Source organism: Poromitra crassiceps (assembly GCF_964638095.1).
Source record: "Poromitra crassiceps genome assembly, chromosome: 19".
NCBI lineage: Eukaryota > Metazoa > Chordata > Actinopteri > Beryciformes > Melamphaidae > Poromitra > Poromitra crassiceps.
In genome coordinates, this window is record NC_139646.1 from 30,496,835 (window position 1) to 30,521,458 (window position 24,624).

The window sequence follows — 24,624 nt, forward strand, 5'->3', positions numbered from 1 at the left end:
TTAGGTGTAACTGCACATCAAGTTCTGCAGATCATTCCATCTGCATTTCAGTGATACTGTACATTAAGTAATTGTATTGACTGTCCTGCTATTCCATTGAGTTTATGACACAATCTGTGTGTCTGTGTATTTTGTAGGAGTCGGATGACAGTGATCACGATGTTGACATGGACAGTTTCCCTGCTGCTGACCTCTTGGTAAGACTTTACTCCATACAGTGATGCATTGGACATCATCTACAACAAACGCTGCAGCTGTGTTTCACTGAATATCTCTCTCTCTCGTAACGGACAAGCCCGTCTTTTATTGTCACACGAACGCCACAACACACTCATGCTGACTGACGGTGGCCGGTGAAAAGTGGTCCTCTGCATTTAACCCATCCAGGCATGTCCTTTCCTCCAAGGGGCAGGGCAGGAGCAGTGGTCGCTTTCTCGTACAGCGCCCGGGGACCAACTTCGGATGTTGTCGTCACTGGTCGGATGACGATGACGATCTGATCTTCTGCATGTTTTTAGTGGGGGGGTTATATACGGAGGAAATCCCTGGGGGGTACGGGGAGAACATGCAAACTCCACACAGAGAGAAAGGCCCTTATGTAACCTTATGACGAGATAACCCACCTGGGCAGTAGGCACTGAGGATATGGGGGGGAACACAACCACAGCGCCCACAGTGTCCCAGGCGAGGATCGAACCCAGGACCTTCCAACTGTGAGGCGACAGCGCTTACCACTGCGCCACCGTACCCCCAACAATATTATGTTTCCTGCTATTGGATTAAAATACCCAATCTTATGTTTTTGTAGGACATCGCTGAGAGACAGACTGATGGGGATAGTGAGAGCCAAACGGTGACTATTACATTTACGGAGAAGTTCTCTCTTCCTCTCACCTTGTTATTGTAACTTCCTTTACTTGTGGCAACTGAACTTTTTTGTAGCTACATAGGCGGTGGGGGGTGATCATCTGGATGGTTATTAAATCATTTCAGCACATGGTGCCACTGTTTTGATTATATGCTATGTTTATATGAAAGCATAGTTGAATCCTGTCATATTACTTAACATCGCCAACCAGACCTTAATTTTAATTTACTCTGCTGTCAGGGTGTTTAGTTATTGATTCTCTGATTTCAGGGAAGTCTAGAAGAGCGCCGAAACATCATTGCAGAACAAGACGCAGAATACCACAGAAGCTTGGCGATTGACAGAGAGAGGGTATTGGAACTCAAACTTCAAGAGTGTGTGTGTGTGTGTATATATATAAAATTTGTTGAGTGCTGTAACTGTATTTGCTGTGCCTGTAGACACGTCTTCAGGAAGAGGCTCTCCGGACCACCAGATTTGCAGAAGAGGCAGAAATGAGGCGTCTGGATGTAAGTGTAATGTCTTAAGTGCTTAGATAATTAAAGAGCCATAAAGCTTTTTTGTTAAAAAATTTAATGATGATTTCCATAGCCTTAAAGCCCCATTCAGCAACTTTTCCAAGTTTTGCAATTGGAGAAACTGCGCCCTCTGGGTGCAACAGTATCCGTCTCGATATCGGTGTTCAAAGTCAACAAAACACAGCACCAGAAAGCTCTATGTACATGTGACATCGGGTACTCACTACGTGATGAAATAATAATCCATAGTTACGTGAAACATAATTTTCGTAGCAAATCCAGACAGTTACTTCCTTGTTTTTACAGCGCATGCGCGCATCTTGCCTCCGGGACGCAGGCACCAAACTGCTTAGTCCCAGGAGAGGCCTTTGGAGGGCGGTGTGTGACCAATAGTGGTGACATTCTCTGTGTTACAAGACAATGTACCATCTTCAATGGCTAAAAAGCTCTTTTATTAAGGTGAAAATTTCTGATTGGGGCTTTAACATCCTAATTAATGTACATATTAACCCATATAATTAGTCATACCATTAATGAACAAATTTCATAACGGGATAGTTATTTCAGATCATAGGGATCGATCCCCCAAATTCTTAAATTTCTTTGTCAGCTTCTGTTATGATAGCAATTCAAATCTGTCTCAAACTTTATAGATTGTGAGGCAGAGAGTAGCTGAGGCAGAAATGGCGACCCCATCCACTGACGGTACACCATTCCAGTTTCGCTATGCAGATGGCAGCCTTCGTAGAAGGGCATTTAGGCTTGATAGCCCTATCCAGGTAAGTCAAAGGTGCTGTAAACAACATGACTGTACTGTGACTGTGGCAAAAGGAAAAGAAAACATCATGACGTTTTCTGCTCTAAACTTTGTGTATGTCAACATTTCCAATTCGTTCAAATGTATGTATGACACTGTACCAATTCTGTTTTTGATCCTGTTTGAGGTAAGCAGGTTTGTACACATCTGCCATGAACGTCATGTGGCTTGCCAAGTGTCATTGCACAGTACAGTTGGATGCAATAATTAGCCAACTTATTGATAGTAACTAGAGTCATTACTATTAAAATTTGAAGACGACTAAGCCAAGCTTCATAACCTTATTAAGCTACCACTATGTAAAGGCTAACACTGTGTTTCAGTGTGTACTGTTAACAAGTCCTTGGGCACGCACAGTGATGACAGATAAACATTAGGAGCTCCCACTGTCAGAGAGCCCCAGTAAAAACAAACTATCACATTTTGGAACAATACAAAAATAATAATAATATAATAATAATAATAATTGCTTTTAAATGAACAGCATCAGATAGAGAAAGTGGCAAAAAAAATTAGTATGACTAATCTGCCAACTTTTTCAAACAATATCATTTTCTGTGAATCCACATATGGGTCTAGCTGCTAAAAGCGAGTTCAGAATAAGAAGCTTCTTTCTGAAAAGTACACAATTATAAAGAGACATTTCAAGATGTGATTTTAATATCACATCGACAACACTTTAATGGTGTCTGTTATGTATGTATGATATGTAACCATGCAGATATAGCCTGACAAGGATGAGGTTTCAAATTATTTTATTTATTTTTTATTTCACACCACCAGCTGGGACTGGGAGGGTCAACTTTGAACGTTGCTTCATCTGTAATGTACTCTGTTCTTCATTTATAGAGTCTAATGTCCTTTGTGGGAGGAGTTTTGTCCGGCACTGAGACGTTTCTCTTAACGTCCACAACTCCACTGGTGCAGCTTCACAGCGAGCAGGTTGGAACCTTACAGGACTGTGGTTTGCTAGATCCAACAACACTGTTTGTTCAGTGGATCGAAGATGAGGTTAGTTCACTTCACTGACGGTTAACAATGACAGTTTTGTGTATTATATTTTGAGTTAATGTTTCAGTCAATGTCATTTATAAATTAATGGTTCATTAGGAGAGACATTTCTTAATAGGGTACAATATCATTAATCAAGTTTTGAGGAAATGTCAGTATAGCTCTGTCTATAAACAAACACTGTGTCCACAATGGTAATGTGTGTACTTTAGAGTGTTGTGTAAAGTCATCAGCAACATCAGTGATGTTGGTCAATCAATTCCCCCAAACCATCTTTATGTCCTATTTCAGAATTCTCCCAGAGAGACCGCTGTAACATCAACCATACACTGCTGTGCCTCACCAACTCCAGCCACTGAAACAACACATCGGTCTTCAGCAAGATCAGAAACGGCATCCACCAGTAGCTACCAACCACTATTGGCTGTGTCCCCTCAACGGCAGTTATCTCCTCCAACCTTACCAGCGTCGCCTTCTCCACCTCTGCCTGCTCCTAGAACGCCCACACCTGACCAAACATCTCCAGCATCATCTCCACCGGTTTCACCATCTTCTTCCAGATCTCCTCCAGGGCCCCAACATGACCTACGGGCAATATTGAGTACACTACTATTGAATGTCGATTTGGAATCACAGCCACCATCAGCAAACAGCATAAATGTAGTGAGATCTGACATTTTGGGAAGTGCTTTTAGAGCATTTAGAAGAGCCAAATTCGACCCCAAATTCAAGCTAGATGTAGTGTTTGTAGACACCTGTGGTCAGGGAGAAGGAGCAGTGGACCTTGGTGGACCAACGAGGGAGTTTCTCACACTACTGATGAAGTCACTTCTGAACTCACGCTTCTTTGTGGGACCTTCCGGGAGCAAGAATCTTGCACTGGATGCAGTAGGTATGTACATGAGATGACTCCACTTTACACACAGACACACATTGAAGAAAACATGCATTGAAGAAAATTAGTTTACAAATTCTGCACATTCGAATACAGTGACTAGGTGGCAATTTGAAGCAGATACACTGTCAATCTAAAAATGTATGCACTAACAGAAGTTAACTGTTTCCAAACTAATCTAAATGGGAGATTACATTATGTACTGTAACAACGGTAACTCAGAAAACAAATACAAGTTATCAACCACTGCAACCAGTGTCAAACTGTATTTCTAGCATAACTTTTCATCCTGCAAAACTGCAAATGTCTGTTATACCTTCAGGACTTGCCAGGGGCAACTACAGAGCCATTGGATCCATCATTTCCGTGTGTCTAGTGCATAGCGGAGTGGGGCCGCATGTGTTTTCACAGAGACTACTTTGCCAGCTGACAGGACAACCAACACCACCTGTGGAAATCTCAGAGCTTGATGACGACGAGCTAAAGGCCGAGTTGCAAAAGGCAAGTTAAATAGACCAAATAATTGTAAAAAAAAATATATATACCGGTGTGTGTGTGTGTGTGTGTATATATATATATATATATACAGTATATATATACACACACACATAGAATTTGCTCAAATAAAACTTGGGAACATGTCTGACCCAGAGGCATATCACAACGCGCTGAACATAACACAGAAACACAAGTGGCAATGCATTTGTTAGTTTATTGCAATTGGTAAATAAGAAACAAAAAAGGGTTAGCCTACCTGCTGACATGCCCGTCTTTGTGTGACAGGTGAAGGGCGCTGTTGGTCAGTGATCGACGATACTTGCTTGAGGTCATGTGTAAAAGGCTGACGAAAAGCTGCTTTATGTCTATGCAGTGCACCGACGTAATACAGCTCTCTGACCGTACGATGCAATCAACTTGGTGTCCCTCTCCTGTGATACCTCTTGACAAAGTTGTTTCTCACACTGGTTTTACTTTGTGGTCAGAGGAAAAACAGTACATCACAAGGCTAACTTCATTTATGGAATTGAAAGGTTTCTCTTCCATTGCAAGGAGCCAACAGAATATGGAAATGTTACATTAGCTCTCAAGTGCAACAACTAATTTTTGGATTCATTACAGATACAACAAGCAGACACTATGGAGGGAATCCGTACTGCTGTGGAAGAGGCAGCCAAACACATGTCGCTGTTAGGCGGTTGCAGCACCGTGATCCGGACACAGAGTGATAGAGATGAACTATTACGTTCATCACTGGAGTACTACTTTGATGGCAGACTGAATTTGCCTCTGCAACAGTAAGTGTGTGTAGTATGCTTTTTCAGCCGATACTATAACCAACAAATATCTGCTTCTCATGTCCGATAAGCGATAATTTCACATTTTTGTATTTAAAAAAGGAAGTTCTTAACGTGTAGTTTATGCACACCTGAGTCTAAATTACTATGGCTTTTGTCAATGTTCGGCTAACATTGTAGACATTGGTGCGTAAACAATTGCGGGACTTCTCCCATATTATAAATTACAAATCGGGAATTGGCAAAATTATGCGTGGTTCTCGCAAACCCGCGCCTAATTTTAAGCCCTGTGGTTAGTGTAAATTTGACAACATGGCTCTGAGTAACTGTCACAAGCCTTATGTTTTTTTTAAGGTTGCTTTACAACTAGAGCAGGGACTCAGGTTGTATGCCTAGGTATTAATGACAGAAAATCACTGATATTATCTTTATATCTAATGTCTCAAGGCTATGCGATGGCATGGAGCAACTCGGTGTGCTACAGGCCCTCAAAGACAGCCCTGCCTTACAGAGGTTGTTTGTTGGAGGCCCGCCCGCGCCGGTGACTGCAGTGGAAGTCAAAGACCTCTTCAAGGTGGTTTACTCAGTTGAAGGCAGCTCTCGTCGCCCGGCAGAGGAGCGAGCAGTTGCCTATTGGAGGGACTGGCTTGTCGACGTAGAGGGTATGTGTTACACTTTAGCTACTGCAAACAAAAATGGCGAATGATGAACATAATTCACAATCAATTACACAGTAATAATGCTGTCTGGAAGTTATGGTTCGTATGACATAATGATATTATTAATGCTTAAATACCTATTATGTGCCACTTCGTAGGACCTAACTATTTTCTTGGCTACTTTTTTAAATGCACTAAAATGTCTGCCTTGTGTCTAAAATCATCACATCTTTATCTTTGCAGAAGGAGAAGCCGTCCTACTGGCAAGTGGAGAGGAACCGGTCCAGTTGACTCTGGAGGATGTTCTCCGCTTTGCTACTGGAGCTGAGAAAATTCCTCCTCTTGGCTTCAGCGAAAAGCCTGTGCTGGAGTTTCTTCATCACCCAGTGAATAACCAGATGAGAGTTTTTCCAGAGGCGAACACATGTGCCTTTATTTTAAGGTTACCTCTCCATGCATTGTACGATGACTTCAGGGATCACATGGTGTCTGGCATTGTGCAATCTCCAACCTTTGGGACAGCCTGAGGTGTTTTCTTTAGAGATCAAAAATGGAAAGAAGGAGCCGTTAGGAATTTAAATTACAAGATTTAATAGGAAGTAATTGTACCTGTGTACTGCAAAGAGTTTAACAGAGTACATCTTCAAAAAGGTGATACGGGGTTATGTTGAATAGTTAGTGTTGCTGGTCTGATAAGACTATTTGAAGAACTATTTCTGCTGTAAACCCACTCAGATTGTGTTTGTTTTTGCATTTTGGGTGCAATGCTGCAGAAACTATTGAAATTGTGTTGCACCTCATGTCAAGAAAATGTAAATGATTATCCTTTCCATTTTTGATATTCTACTGTGCCTGCTGAGCTGTTTTGGTCCACACATTGTGTGTTTTTCCTCCTTTAGAGATCAATCATTTAATTTGCCCAATTACATCTCTGCCCTGCCAACTGAATGTGGAAGACCTAACCTTGTTGTCTGTAGCATAGCGGGAACCTTAACTTGGACTCAAGAACATCCTAATAAAGTTTTGGAACAATGTTGACAATTTTACAGTGTGACTTTTATTTTTTCATGGTAATGCAATGTTTAATTGTACTACCATTCAGGATATGCCAAAATGTGTGTTGTAAATCTCATTTTATGCCTCGTCTGGGTTAAATGGTAAATTCAAACCCTATGCATAAGTCTCAACTGTGGAGCGTAAAAAGAGAAAAAGATATCACTGAGACCCCTCCTGTCTATAATAGAATTATCTCATGGGTCTCAATGCAGATGTCAGTACAGGGCCGTTTCAGACAATCTGACTGCTCATAGGCAGGACTGCTGTTCTATATAAGGCTAGTCACTAAGCAAGTTGACTTGTACTGTAGCAACATTTCTGTACCTACACATTGAAAATGTTGTGAAACGTTACAGAGGGCCTTATGAAATTGAACTCAATGCCTGTATAGCCTCACTGTTGCAGCTGAATTTGCCCTAATTGGACCAGTAACTTTAAGTCAGTTGACTCAACAAATTTGTAGCATAATGTTGGCTCTAAAGCTAGTAGTTTGTTCAGTTTCCATAAACGGCTGTGAACAGTAAACATTGAGATCATAAAAATGACACATTAGATCTGTATTGGTTGACCGTGTCCATGGTCGGAGTCTGTTATGTAGTGGCAGAGCATTTTTATATTATGTCATGGCTTGGATCCACTTGTCCCCTGCCTTAGATGAAGGATTCACTTATCAATGATGTGATTGTCAACTGTATCCTGTGATGTATCCTGGTGGGAGTGCTTTCTTCCAGGTGACCCAATCCACAAGGGCGTGGGGTGTAACTGACAATTGATGAGTATGAAAATGATTTCAGTTATAATTGATATTCTATGGCCTTCATGCAGTGACCAGATCTCAAACCAGTGGGAAACACACAACACTCTCCTCCACCGCCATCAAAACACCAACTGAGGGAATATCTGTTGATACAAAGGTATAACAGTTTACAGTTATAAAGATGACTGCAGTACTGTTGTTACAGAGACTTGTACAAGCTATGCCAAGGTGCATTAAAGCTGTTCTCATGACTGGTTATTGTACTATGCAGAAATTCTATGGGTTATATGGGAACATTTGATCTTCAAGGCAATTATAAAACAAATTATATTTTTGGTAGGCATATGTCTAACATTTGCCTACCAGTAGCTACAGTTTACAGTAGCCTATTATATTTTTAAATGGATCAAACTATTTGGTGGTTGGGATATTTCGCTCTTCTTTTTTTCATACGTTTCATATTTTGGTCACTGGCACCATCTACTGGATGAAAATGGAACAGAAATTGAATAAAATAGGAGCGAACTCCACGTTTATTCATTCATCATATTTCATACTGTCAGAATGGACTGCACTGTTGACCAAATTGCGTCTCCAGCCGCACGGGGGTAGATTAACTTAATATCGGAAATCATTTTGAAACCTATTTATAGGCTATACTATGTCTAGTGGGTCTGTGTCTAACATGTAACATTCATTCACCAAATAAAATAAAACAATTTACCAAAACTGTTTTACCGACTCATATAGCCATTATTACACTTTTCTATTCTGTTTATGAGGATTAATGGGCGAATTATGTTCTAAAATGTGGTATATTTTGGTCACTGGCCATCTACTGGCTGAAAATGGAACAGCTAAATAGAAATATAGAAACAGAAGAGAAGTACGCGACGCGTTCATGTGTTCAGTGTTGTGCGCGGCGCAGATACACTTCCGGTTGCGTAACACTCGAACCTACCAACGTGTGTGTGTGTGAACGCATAACGAAATTTCTCCAAGACTGATCACACGTGTACACGCTGGAAGTAGCTGTGCTACGCAGCTTGTCGTTACGCGTGATGTAGTTTGCGCACATCATAGTGCGCGTACGTGTGCACGCGTGACAAGATTGACTATGTTAAGTCATGCAGGCACACACACGTTGCTGCGCATGTGTCAGTGAATAGTGAGACGTATGGAACTTCATAGTGTGTGTGCATGCATGCGTGAATGTGTATGTGTATGTGCGTGCACTTGTATGTGTGTGTTCATGCACGTGTGGGTGCATGTGTGTGTGTGTGTGCGTGCACTTGTGTGTGTGTGTGTGTGTGTGTGCGTGCATGCAGAGATACATGTGTGTGTGTGTGTCCTATCCACTGCTCTCTTGCAGGGTCTGGGCCCAGTGTGTCATGCTCATGCATTACATCCGGCGTATTTGACAAGATGTCAGACAAAAGCTCTGATATATTTCTTCAAAATAAAATATTCAGTTCTGTCTCATATAATAATAATAATAATAATAATAAGGATATGAGCCGGTATTCTGCTCTCCAGGCAGTTATATTCTGAAGTGTGATTTCTGGCACCCCCCCTACACCATTTATATCATTTAGTTTGATTTTACAGCCTCTGTGTTCACTCTGTTTAGGGTTTCTAGCACCTTCTGGATGGGGTGTTGCATGTGAGGTTCTAGCAGCATCTGGTTGAATGTCAGCTACTTTGAATGGTTGCATGCTCATTGGTTGTTTGGGGTCACATGGTCTCTTGGTTTGCATGTTATTGGTTGTTTGAAGTCACATGGCCTGTTATTGACATGTTAAGAGCAGCCGTGCCTTCCTCTGAAGCTAGATAACATCCGGAGTCAAGAGCTTTGTGCCCTGCCAGAGCACAGGACATTCACCGGCTGCCATCCTTGTTGTTGTGCCATAGAAAGCATTGTCTTTTCACATCTGCATGGACCTGAGTCTGCAATCAATATTTGGAGCTTGAAGACTATATGTCTTCTGTGAATGGAGTTTGGCTGCTGTCTACTTTTTGTTGCTACACCTTAAGGAGGGCAGTACTTTATTCTTCTTCTTTTCCTTCCATAAAACTGTGTATATCTCAGAAACCCTAACCCGCAGTAACCACATTTTGCACCTATTCACCTTATGTTCAGACCTTACAGTGGTGCCAAATTCTTCCGGGTCCTGTTAACACTTCCGGCGGTCACGGCGCAAAATAAGAGAGTTGTTTTTGGAGCGGACAGTGCAGGGGGTAAAATAAAGAACGTAGCCTACTACTTTGAGCTCGGTACACAGCAAGCAAGCAGAGTATCCACTGTTAGCCAGGTCAGATAACGTTATCATCGACAATGACGAGCACTTTCTTGTAAAACATACCTGGACTCCAACAAAGAAAGCTTCAGATAGTTTTCTCTCCTCCGAGCGCTCAAGCCACTTACATCAATAAGACCCGCAGACGTTAACGTAATTCCCTGGAATGCGAGACTTAACGAGCCAGTTACATGGCATTGCATTCTTAGACATTGCCGTTTGCTTTTACTTGGTATGTTACATACAATTGGCTAAAGTATTAGTTAATTCAGAGTTAGATGATATTGGAGCAGCCAGCCATTTTATTTTATTTTATTTTTAGCTGGAAGTTTTGACACGACCACACAACCGGGTCAAATGGGGGTGGCTACATAAGGTGAATAGGCTAGAAAACTCATCCACTACTCACAAACAAAAAATTATACCAATCTACCAAATTCCAGTGATACAACCAATACCATTTCCTGTTTTTCTAACCATCCATACCACTGGGCCAATGCCTGAAATTTGGCCCAATCACAGATATGACCGATATTAATTCCCCTTCGGGGGCAATAGGGTTGAATCCCTGGTATTGCCGCTTGCGGCTATATTTATTATTATTATTATTATTATTTTTGTTTTGTTCACTTAAATGCATAAAATAAGGTCTGTGGTTAACACAAGTTTATGGGAGTGGTAATTTGTGTTCAGCAGGATATACTTCACAAAGGTGAATCATTTTCTGACTTGTGAAAAAAAGTACAAGAGGTATGAAAAAGCTGAAGAGTAAGGCGGCATTGAAAAGGCACTGCCTGGAGCGTCTTTTTGCTATAGACACGTATATATTGTATTGTATTTTATTTTATTCTCAACAGTCTATAAACAAGAACGTTCGTTCCTCAATATGGCGACCACAACAAAAAGGTCATGTGACTGAGAGCCATCCAGGGCCGGCCCGCCCTATATGCGAACCAAGCGGCTGCCTAGAGCCCCGGGAGTTGGGGGGCCCCCCCCATTATTTTATTTTTTATTTATTTTTTAAATAAACATAGGCTATAATATTATAGGCTGTGTGTGGTAGTTAAAACATAGGTTGACGTTTATTTATGTTTGTAGTTTATACAAAAACATAAATACTGTAGGCTACATACAACACAAAAGTTATTACCTTTTGTCGCCACCTGGTGAGTAAATATATATGTAACTAAAACCATTAAAATTGACAACCGGTCCTGCATGTATCTACCAGTCCTTGGCACAAAAAAGGTTGGGAACCCCTGGTTTAACTGACCTGGCAACCCCTATGGCTGCTGGGTTCTACACGCTTGCTTGACACTGATAGGGCTACAAACGAGCGTCATTGTCATGTTTGTTTGTTTTAAATATTCTTCTAAATATGGCTAAAAGTCCAAAAACGTCAACCCCCTACTTAAAAGTACTTCCAGCGCGGATGCCCCCAAACCCCCGCCCCTGAGAGGGGGCCCCTGATCTATATCCTGCTTAGGGCCCCCAGATGGCTAGGGCCGGCCCTGGAGCCATCAATATGGTGTGGCTGTTATGAGTGCAGACTGTGCACACCACCTGCAGTCAAGCACCCTAACTTCCTGTTCCGTCAGTCACAACTGACTGAATCAAATGAGTTGCACAAAACACCCTTAAATCTTCTCCTTAAGGTTACACATTTTAAGGAAAACATAAGCACAAGATTTAAGTTTTTTGTGCAGCCGATTCCATTTTATGGACACCTTAACTCGGACTCTAAGGCAAATCTTAACTTAAGGTGCTTTCTGCAACCGGCCCCTGGTGTTTTATTACTTGTTACCATGACTCTTAATCCTCTCACTTTATCACACACACACACACACACACACACACACACACGCACGCACATGCGAACACGCACGAAAACACGAAGACACACACACACACACACACATGCAACACACACACACACACACACACACACACACACACACACACACACACACACACTCCTGTCGATTGGCCAGCTCTCTCCCATGCCCTTTGCTCCTCTTCTCAACAGGAGGGGTTGGGGGTAACGGGGGAGCGCAGCATGGCTCTAATTTAATGAGGCAGGGAGGTGTGCGTGTGCGTGTCAATTCAATGGGTGTGTGTACGGGCGTGTGTGTGTGTGCGTGTGTGTGCGTGTGTGTGTGTGTGTGTGTGCGTGTGTGTGTGCGTGCGTGCGTGCGTGTGTGCGTGCGTGTGTGCGTGCGTGTGTGCGTGCGTGTGTGCGTGCGTGTGTGTGTGTGTTTGTGTGTGTGTTTGCGTGTGCGTGTGTGTGTGTGCGTGTGCGTGTGTGTGTGTGCGTGTGTGTGTGTGTGTGTGTGTGTGTGTATGCACGCTTGTGTGGGTGTGTGTGTGATTTAACCCATGGCGGGGGTTTCTTTCTCTAAACGTTCCCAAGTTGAATCTCTAATTGGTCATTGACACAACTCTCTCTCTCTCTCTAGCCCCTCCCTCTCAGGCAGCCCCTCCCTCTATCGCCAAATTTTCTGGCACCCGCCCAATGTTGAATCGTGGTTACGGCCATGCAGCACCCCCTACCTAAAAGTACTTCCACCACACGAGACAGGAGGAGAGCGAAACAATATTTTGGAATTGTTTTTTAATATTGTTCCAGTGAGTTTCAGTGTGTTCTAATAAACAATTGAACTGAGCAATATTTTTGCCTGCCTATTTGTTTGGTGGAAAGTTGTTCTTGATCATGAAGTTGATTCAATGTTAAAAAATAAAAAAAATAGTAGCTTCGATGTAGCAAGCTACTTTTGCCATGTTGCTTGTAGCTTAGCTTGCTACATTTCTCTGGGGATAGCTTCATTGTAGTGAAGCTATATTTAATCAAGAGTAACTGGTAGCTTAGCTTACTACATTTTCCAAGTAGCTTGCCCATCACTGGTTAAGTTAGGGTTCTACACATATGATTAGTTAATAGTTAAGTTAGGGGTCTACACATATGAATAGTTAATAGTTAAGTTAGGGGTCTACACATATGAATAGGCCGATTAGGCATTTAGTTGTGATGGTTAAATTAGGTGCTAGGAGATGTATTATGTCAATGAATGTCTGCACTCAGATAGCTACTGTACAAATGTTTGTGTGCGAGCCGTTGTGTGATTTGTGTGTCTTTGTGCTTACAGTATGTGTTTCTATGCGATAGAATGTGTGTGTGTGTGTGTGTGTGTGTGTGTGTGTGTGTGTGCACTTAATTGTGTGCCTAGCCTGAGAGAGTATTCTAATCTAGATGTTAGTCATGTTTCCAAAAATGTACTGTTAGCGCTATGCTCAATATGCTAACCACAGCCCAGAGTCTACTAACACACACTCAAACTATCTCTCTCTCTCTCTCTCACACACACACACACACACACACACACACACACACACACACACACACACACACACACACACACGGCCCGGGGGTTTCTGGGCATTAGGAGAGCTTGTTAAAATGTGAAGCTGTGAACTGATCAGAGAATAAACTAAGCTCCGCTCTGGCGCGCGCGCACACACACACACACACACACACACACACACACACACACACACACACACACACTCTCTCTCTCTCTCTCTCTCTCTCTCTCTCTCCCTCACACACACACACACACTCTCTCTCTCTCTCTCTCTCTCTCTCTCTCTCTGTCACTCTCACACACACACACACACACACTCTAGACAGTTTATCAAGCAGCTTGTCTGTGTTTTTTTTCTGGCCCAGGGAGACCAATAACTGATTGTGTTATCTCTGCTTTTCTGATCTCTCTCTCTCTGTCTTGTCTTTCTCTCCCCTTTCCTTCCATTCTTTCCTCCTTCTCTCATCTCCCCCTATGTCTCTCTCTCTCTCTCTCTCTCTCTCTCTCTATCTCTCTCTCTCTCTCTCTCTCTCTCTCTCTCTCCAGCCATGCATCTGTTTGGTCTGAACTGGCAGCTGCAGGAGAGTGAGGGATACGGAGCTTTTGAGAACGGAGGAGGGGTAGGGAGAGACACCACTCCTAACACCATCATGGTGTCCACAGACAACGGTGAGTGTTCCTCCTGTCACACCATCATGGTGACAACAGACATCTATAAATTACAGTATTTCACTGATAAATTGTGTGATTTCAAAATTGTGTAAAAATAAAGAGATTTGTATTTATGTATTTATTACATGTACATTGGTAGGAGGGGAGCACTTCAAGGGTGTCACTGGTTGCTCTGGGTTTATCCCGACCTGAAATGTATGTGACTTTATTTTTTTGATAAATAATTATGAGAGGGGTGCCCCTTTTTCACGTATGCACCTGGCCCCCAAAATGTCTGTGCACGTCTCTGCATCGATTCTTCCTCCCGCAGCAGCAGCTGACTTGCATGTTTCCCACCATCTTCTCAGCTCTTCTCTGCTCTTTTCTCATGTCAAACAGAAACAAAACCAAAAACCTACAAAATCGCCTACAGCCTTTTAAAAATCTATCTTCCTGGTTCACTTTTGCCCGGGAGGAGATTCAGAAGGCAGGTGAAGTGAGACAGACACTCACCACCTCCGACGTACTACTCAGCTGCACTGACGCTGCGGTGCCTGGATGCTGTCTGTCTGTGACATGCTCTGCACCATCGGCAGCACAGACACTGGTTCTCGCAAACAGATGCGAGATTATTCCCGCATTAAAAATTAAAAATATGCGGGAATTCCAGAAAATATGCGCAATTCCCACAATCCCGCGCTGAATTTTAGGCCCTGAGCTGTATCACTGGACAGGCAACCTGTCAATCACGCCCCAAAACATAGTATTTCCTATCGTCTATTTTACTCTAAACGGGCGTTATATAAAAATTCACTCTAATCTTGTCATGAAAAGGTGAAATTATCTATAGAACCAGGGTGTAAACATGTAGTTGGGCATTTTAACATGGGGTGAATGGGGATTGTCTCGCTCTTGCATCCAGCCTCAAGTGGCCATTCAATGAATTGCAATGAATTTTTGCTACTCCTGCATTGACATCAGGAGTGTCCGTCTGTGTGTGTGTGTGTGTGTGTGTGTGTGTGTGTGTGTGTGTGTGTGTGTGCGCGTCCGCGCCTGTGTGCGTGCGTGTGTGTGTGCATGTGCGCGTGTGCGTGCGGGTCATATGTCATAACCGTGAAAGATGCAGTCAGGAAACTTAACACGTGTGTAGGTGAGATGTCAACGATGGACTCGGCCTTGAAGTTTCTTCTGTAAACAGCAGAGGGCAGCGTGACACTTCAGAGGTGTTTAGAGCAGCTCATGTAAATAGAGGGCAGCAATATAGACATTTACTGATGTGAAAAAGTCACAGATTATGACTTTTTCTCTATTGCTTTTCATTCATACATAACAGGTTGAACTATCGCTTGTCATGTTTCATATAATTTTCATTCATACAATACAGGTTGAACTATTGTTGTTATGTTTAATATCCCCTTTAATAGCCTGTTATATTTGGCCACTCAAGCCACACGACAGTTTGAATTGCGTGAGACTTGACTTGACTTGATACTTAACTTAACTTGGTAAAAAACCTGGAACCTGGAGGACCCCACTTGAGAAGCACCGTCTGAGGCCGTGCGTGGCTGAAGCACCGTCTGTCTGAGGCCGTGCGTGGTGCGTGGCTGCTTTGGGCGGTTGTGGAGGATTAATAGGGTGAAATGATGAGATGACTTGATGCTTCCATGTGCAGGTGCAATTATTTTCCAGATGGCCTCTCTTGATTCATTTTTTATTTTGTTGTCCTTGTCACAGGCGTCCCCATCAGGTGTCCCCTCAGGGTCGCACAGTACAACCATCAGCTTGACGTGTCCATGTTGTCTACTACTCAAAAGAAATGACACTCCCACTGCAACTTTTTTTTGTCTTTCTTTTCGGGGCTGGTGTCTGGATAGTGTAGAGTTAGAAGCACTCTCCTACCAGCAGGGGGCGTATGGGTAGTGTAGAGTTAGAAGCACTCTCCTACCAGCAGGGGGCGTATGGGTAGTGTTGAGTTAGAAGCACTCTCCTACCAGCAGGCGGCGTATGGGTAGTGTTGAGTTAGAAGCACTCTCCTACCAGCAGGGGGCGTAGGGGTAGTGTAGAGTTAGAAGCACTCTCCTACCAGCAGGGGGCGTATGGGTAGTGTCGAGTTAGAAGCACTCTCCTACCAGCAGGGGGCGTATGGGTAGTGTCGAGTTAGAAGCACTCTCCTACCAGCAGGGGGCGTATGGGTAGTGTAGAGTTAGAAGCACTCTCCTACCAGCAGGGGGTGTATGGGTGGTGTTGAGTTAGAAGCACTCTCCTACCAGCAGGTGGCGTATGGGTAGTGTTGAGTTAGAAGCACTCTCCTATCAGCAGGGGGCGTATGGGTAGTGTAGAGTTAGAAGCACTCTCCTACCAGCAGGTGGCGTATGGGTAGTGTTGAGTTAGAAGCACTCTCCTATCAGCAGGTGGCGTATGGGTAGTGTTGAGTTAGAAGCACTCTCCTGCCACCACAGAGACCCGGGTTCAATTCCTGCCAGTGGTACTTCCGGCTTGGTCAGACGTTCCTACAGGCACAATCAGCCATGTCTGCGGGTGGGAAGCCGGTGGGGTATGAGTCCTGGTCGCTGCACTAGTGCCTCCTCTGGTCAATTGGGGCGCCTGTTCAGGGGGGAGGGGAACTGGGGGGAATAGCGTGATCCTCCCACGCGCTACATTCTGCCGGTGAAAGGCCTCGCTGTCAGCTGAGAAGAAGTATAGCGAGTATAGAGAAAATAGCGGCATGCGATTAACGCGATTAAAAAAAAAAAACGTGTTATCGTCGGCCCTTAACTCATTCAGGGCCAGTTTAGGACTGCCAATATTTAGCACAGGCCAAAGATTTTCATAATTGTTGGTCATCTTTCAAGACCCACAGTAAATTATCTATTAGCACCAGAGTGATTTGCAATACCTCAAAATGAAGATGTACGTCTCTGGGTTCACCAGGAAAAAAAAAGTGAGCTTTTAGCATGTTCTGTACTCTACTTATAGCCATTTATATACACCCTGTTTTCCCCCAGAAGGTCTCCCAGAGAAAATAAACAGGAGAAAAGGCAATTTTTGTAAAAGGGCACAATCTCAGGCAGAACTCACTCTCAATTCTTTTATTTTGAACTGTATTGACATCAGACATGTAAATATTATTCGTTAGGACACAAATGACAAAAAAAAATATATATATATATATATATATACACATGAAGTGCTTTTTTTTTACATTCAACAATACAGTTTACTCGGTGTGAGTGAGTGTGCAGACAGACAGACAGACAGACAGACAGACAGACAGACAGACAGACACACCGACAGACAGACAGACAGACAGACAGACAGACACACACACACACACACACACACACACACACACACACACACACGATCCCCCTTTTAGATTTCTAACCCCACATAGGATAAGCAATAACCACGCCCTGTGGCGCTGGGATTGGCCAGGAGCAACACTGGAGGGCACGCAGCCCAGCGATTTCATGAACCAACTGAAGAGCTCTTGAGAAGGACAGCGGGCTGCTGTGACTGCCTTCTGCCCGCTGCTGCCTAGCTGTTCCTGTGTTTATTTTGATTTGTTCTGGTACACCCGTCCTCGTCCATGTCTCCCTGTCATATCCTCTCTGCTATTTGATCGTTCCCGTTTTCCCCTCGGCTATTCAACACGTCCTCACCGCCCACGCAAACTGATCGATCATTTCCTCATTCCTCCGATGATCAAACACATCTCTTGATTACTTTCTCCCGTTTTCTCCTGGCTGGCACAGAGGAAGGCGACTCCAGCTCGTGCAGCGCGCCGAGGGCATTTCAATGGCGTTTCTCCTGTCTGCACAAGGAAGCGTTACCCGTTTTCTGCTTTTCCTCTTGCTCAATTTCAAAACAACAGCTGCGGTATGTGTTTGTTCACGTGTTGTCTTAGATGCTAGGGACCTGATACCATGTGACAGGCTGGGGAAGTGTTTTAACTATGCGCTGCACGAATAAAAACAAAAACACGTCAAACACGTCATTGGCCCTCTGGGCTATTCCTGATAACACGTCAAAGACGTCATTGGCCCTGAATGAGTTAATCGCATCGTGATTAACGCGTTAACTCTGACAGCCCTAGTTTTATTACATTTTTGATCAAGTTAAGTGCATCCAACAGTCGTCATCATTGGTGACAACATCTAACACTTCAGACAGCAGAAAATCCAAAATGGCCTTTTTATGGTCACCGCTGCTGTGTGCGCCGTGTCTATGTGTGTATTGTCAAGTGTGTATGTGAAAGTCCTTTTTTTACACACATACTCTCTCCCTCTCTGTCTCTCTTGCTCTCTTTCTCTCTCTCTCTCTCTCTCACACACACACACACACACGCACACACACACACACGCACACACACACACACACACACACACACACACACACACACACACAGGGAGTTCTCTTGTTTCCTGTAATGATTCCCAGCTGCTATTACCAGCCCATTAATTAGCATGAAACAGCTTTCTAGGGAGGCCACCACACTGTGTGTGTGTGTGTGTGTGTGTGTGTGTGTGCGCACAACTCTGTACTTGTCATACGTTGCAGCTCATATTGTTGGTATATCCAGTATGCGTAATGTCTAGACTGCAATATGAATTTCACACAGACACACACACACACACACACACACACACACACATCTTAGTCAGTGCCCGTTCATTGTCCATGTGTCATGACTCTTAAAGTGTAATGCTATAAATAGGAAGGGTCTAAACTTTGTCAAACTTCAGATAGCGAGGGGACCATTCAGTAGCATTCAGGTATGCAGCAGATAAATAAGGAATGTTTTCTCTACAGTATATAAAGTGCAGGTAACACCGTGGACAATGGGTTAAAGTGCATCATAGATCTACAGTATGTCCTGTATGTTAAAGTGCATCATAGATCTACAGTATGTCCTGTATGTTAAAGTGCATCATAGATCTACAGTATGTCCTGTATGTTAAAGTGCATCATAGATCTACAGTATGTCCTGTATGTTAAAGTGCATCATAGATCTACAGTATGTCCTGTATGTCAAAGTGCATCATAGATCTACAGTATGTCCTGTATGTTAAAGTGCATCATAGATCTACAGTATGTCCTGTATGTTAAAGTGCATCATAGATCTACAGTATGTCCTGTATGTTAAAGTGCATCATAGACCTACAGTATGTCCTGTATGTTAAAGTGCATCATAGATCTACAGTATGTCCTGTATGTTAAAGTGCATCATAGATCTACAGTATGTCCTGTATGTTAAAGTGCATCATAGATCTACAGTATGTCCTGTATGTTAAAGTGCATCATAGCTCTACAGTATGTCCTGTATGTTAAAGTGCATCATAGATCTACAGTATGTCCTGTATGTTAAAGTGCATCATAGACCTACAGTATGTCCTGTATGTTAAAGTGCATCATAGATCTACAGTATGTCCTGTATGTTAAAGTGCATCATAGATCTACAGTATGTCCTGTATGTTAAAGTGCATCATAGATCTACAGTATGTCCTGTATGTTAAAGTGCATCATAGACCTACAGTATGTCCTGTATGTTAAAGTGCATCATAGATCTACAGTATGTCCTGTATGTTAAAGTGCATCATAGATCTACAGTATGTCCTGTATGTTAAAGTGCATCATAGCTCTACAGTATGTCCTGTATGTTAAAGTGCATCATAGATCTACAGTATGTCCTGTATGTTAAAGTGCATCATAGATCTACAGTATGTCCTGTATGTCCAGCCTGGCCTCATACAACATTTGCACACAGGTCAGCAAAAAGCAACACTGTACAAACTATATTCTAGTTTTATTTTTAAAGTGTAGAGTAAATCTAATTTATCCCTAAGCTTAATCTTCACCAAAATTGTCGTGGTTGCTTAACCTATAACCTTAATTCTTACTATTGTATACATACTATGTATGTATTGTAGGTATTGTATTGTACATATCATTTTGTAGATATAGTACAAATCAAATCATAACATTTTCTTTATATATTGTACAAACCTGTTACGAGACTACATTGCATCTTATCATTTTGATTTATTGCCCAGTCGACCATTGGCCTTTGACATTGTCTATAAGATTATTAGATAGCCATGATGAAGGCAGGGAAGTAAGAGAATGGTTAGCTCAGGCAGCAGGAAGTGACTAGCAGTCCTGTGTCGTCCAACCCTGGCAAGAACTTTGGACCTTGTATCTGGGTTTAGAGACTAGGGCTGCAACTATCGATTATTTTAGTAATCGAGTATTCTACCGAATAATCCATCGATTAATCGAGTAATCGGATAAGAACCCTTTTTTGTGTTTTCAAAGGCTTATCGTAAATATACACCAAAAAATAAGATAAATATCTTCAAATAAACAACTACATTAGTTTCTTTCTTAGAAAAAACAACATTTTTATTTTTAAATTGCATAGAACTGGCAGTGGCACCATTCATCTTTTCACTTGAACATGATGGACCCGTCCTTACAAAGCTGTCCATAGTACGCTGTGATCCGCTGAAAAAGAGGTGAAATAATAATTAATATTGATATTTATTAGGTAAGTTCATAACAAAACTGGAGAATGCGCATTTACACACCCTAGACCTGTTGCCTATTATTGACACAAATATCAGAATAGCAAGATAACAGGTCAGGTGGTGTAATAATTGGAGCCTAAAATGCACAAATTAAATAGTTGTTTGCAATCATCATGAGCAGAGTCGACCGGTCTAGGGTGTGTAAATGTACATTCTCCACACACACACTCTTTCTCTCTCACACACACTCACTCTCTCACACACCAACAGGCTAGTGTGATCACACACACACACACACACAACGCTGTTAAATTAGCCGCTAACGTTAGGTTAACGTTTTAGGTTAGGTTGAGCTTTGTATTTGTATTTCAGAAAACGGCAAGCCACATCAAAAAAATGCAGCGTGAATGCAGTTACTAATAGTCATATTGGCAACGTGGCAAGCCAGCAGCACAACTACTACTAGTCTTAATATCAAGTAGCAATCATTAGCATACATTTACATTAGCGTTGTGTATAGTTAACATTACGTTACCTTGCTCCGCTCGACGTAGATGCGCTGGTGGATGCGTAGACTGGATGTTTACGGTTCAGGTGCTGAAGCATTGACGAGGTACTGTTGTGATATGCAAGTATTGTTACAGTACTTGCACACCACTGAGTTCGTGTCCTTTTTCAGCGTGAAATGATCCCACACTTTAGACAGTTTCGGTCGCTTTTTCGGCCCTGGTTCTTCCCTTCCCGGCTCCTCCTGTCTGCTTTCTCCGCCGCCTCGTTCCATTTTGCGGGGTCCGCTCGCTATACAGTAGCTGCTCTCTGGTCTGTCTGCGATCATGTGTCCTCGCGTGTTTACACCGGAAGAGCGCTGTGCCACACCAGTAAGCGTCCGTGAGAAACAGTCTCTAATCTCTAAATGCCGTGTCGAGGCGAATCATATTGGCCTCGATCATTTTAATTATTCGAGTTATTCGAGGTACTCGAGGAATCGCGACAGCTCTATTAGAGACATGCTGCCTTCACCCCCAAACCTCACCCAGTGTCCAGGCCAAGACCCCCACATGTCCTCTGTGTTCAGAAATAGCAGCCCTCGGAGCAAAGTGAGCCTCGTCCAAGGACATTTCACTTGGTGTACTGCAGTCCCTGTACTACAGTCCAGAGTCCTGCGCGGGTCTGATTTTCAAGACCCGGCTCCGCCCGGCCCCGCGACGTGCAGTACCGACCCCGCTCCGCGAACTGCACATATGATCAATCAGTACCGCAACCCACCCCGCCCCGCAGACATGAGACCTGCGCCCCGATCCGGAACCGCATATATATAATAACCGTTAATCTGCAGTGCAAACATTTTGTAGTGACCCTAACGAAACTGCCACCGTTTCACACGGGAGGTGAACAGCAGTCTTTCTGGCCGAGACTCGTCAGCTGATGTACGTTAATTAGCTTTTAGCAGCTGCTAGCTCACTAACCAGCTGGATAGCTCTGCTATCAGACACAGACAGTTACAGCAAGCAAAGTGACTTACCAGCTATTTCCAATATGTCCGGTATAATCCATACTGCCTTTATGATCGCTGTTGGAGGAACGTAAATCACATTGGGATGAGACCTCTCCACTTTCACGGTATCCATTCATGACATGTTGTTGCCTGTTGCTATGAAAACAGCCAGTGTGTATGTTTGACTGTAGTGGAGGCTAACGTTAGCCTACTAGATTATCTGTCCGACTCGTCTGTCTCCAATCAATCACCTTGACCCCGCAGCTGAGTTTTGAATGTTTTGTGCAGTCCATATAGCGTCACACAATGCACAGTATGCGCATACTTGAAACAATGCCGGTTATGTAAACAAAGCGGAAAACGTGCGTCAGAAACTTTTCTCCTGTTCCAGTCAGACCAGCTGCCAGACACCCCCCCTGCCAGACACACCCCCCCCTGCCAGACACACCCCCTGCCTCAGTCTGAGTGCAACAGAAAAACATACATGGCTCATACGTTGTCGTTGTTCCACCCGCCCCCCGTCCGCATTTAGTTCATTTTTACCCACCGCCCGACCCACCAATTTACAGAAGTGTATTTTTTACCCGCACCCGCATTTTTTTGCGGGTACCCGGCGGGGCCCCACGGAACCCCGACCCGGTGCAGGACTCTGCTACAGTCCCTGCTGCCAATGGCAACTCAGAAGTGGATGAAAATTACCTCTAATTGCTGCGAGTCAAGAGGAAGCTTTGCACTTGAGCCGGTCAAGACAAAATAGATGGACCAGGCACATGTAAGAGCCTTCAGGTGAGGACCAGGCACATGTAAGAGCCTTTAGGTGAGGACCAAGCACATGTAAGAGCCTTTAGGTGAGGACCAGGCACATGTAAGAGCCTTTAGGTGAGGACCAAGCACATGTAAGAGCCTTTAGGTGAGGACCAGGCACATGTAAGAGCCTTTAGGTGAGGACCAAGCACATGTAAGAGCCTTTAGGTGAGGACCAGGCACATGTAAGAGCCTTCAGGTGAGGACCAGGCACATGTAAGAGCCTTCAGGTGAGGACCAGGCACATGTAAGAGCCTTTAGGTGAGGTGGACCAGGCACATGTAAGAGCCTTTAGGTGAGGACCAGGCACATGTAAGAGCCTTTAGGTGAGGTGGACCAGGCACATGTAAGAGCCTTTAGGTGAGGACAAGGCACATGTAAGAGCCTTTAGGTGAGGTGGACCAGGCACATGTAAGAGCCTTTAGGTGAGGACCAGGCACATGTAAGAGCCTTTAGGTGAGGTGGACCAGGCACATGTAAGAGCCTTTAGGTGAGGACCAGGCACATGTAAGAGCATTTAGGTGAGGTGGACCAGGCACATGTAAGAGCCTTCAGGTGAGGACCAGGCACATGTAAGAGCCTTTAGGTGAGGACCAGGCACATGTAAGAGCCTTTAGGTGAGGTGGACCAGGCACATGTAAGAGCCTTTAGGTGAGGACCAGGCACATGTAAGAGCCTTTAGGTGAGGACCAGGCACATGTAAGAGCCTTCAGGTGAGGACCAGGCACATGTAAGAGCCTTTAGGTGAGGTGGACCGGGCACATGTAAGAGCCTTCAGGTGAGGACCAGGCACATGTAAGAGCCTTTAGGTGAGGTGGACCAGGCACATGTAAGAGCCTTTAGGTGAGGACCAGGCACATGTAAGAGCCTTTAGGTGAGGACCAGGCACATGTAAGAGCATTTAGGTGAGGTGGACCAGGCACATGTAAGAGCCTTTAGGTGAGGTGGACCAGGCACATGTAAGAGCCTTTAGGTGAGGACCAGGCACATGTAAGAGCCTTTAGGTGAAGACCAGGCACATGTAAGAGCCTTTAGGTGAGGACCAGGCACATGTAAGAGCCTTTAGGTGAAGACCAGGCACATGTAAGAGCCTTTAGGTGAGGTGGACCAGGCACATGTAAGAGCCTTTAGGTGAAGACCAGGCACATGTAAGAGCCTTTAGGTGAGGTGGACCAGGCACATGTAAGAGCCTTTAGGTGAAGACCAGGCACATGTAAGAGCCTTTACGCTTAGTTCACACAGACAATCTATGCCTTGCCTTGCCTCAACCCACGCCTACGCCGAGCTGGGCATGAACCTGTTGCACGCTTTTGCGATCACACCGCACACCTTTTGCACGCCGAACCTGGAGCCGAGTCACAAGCGCCTCTCCTCTCTCCCGACTGTATTTTTTCACGTGTTGTCCAGAATTGTCATGGGTAGCCTCTAGGTAAAATAAATCGGATATATTTAATGTTCTATTGATGCTGGATATGTATAACCAGGTTTGACTATAGTCGGACATTTTAGAGAGGTGATCTTGCAAGAATATGTGCTGGCACAACAACATTGTCCATCTTGCTTCTTCGGTCGCTATTCTCTCTCATGAAGATTTGTTTGCCGACGGGGAGAAAGC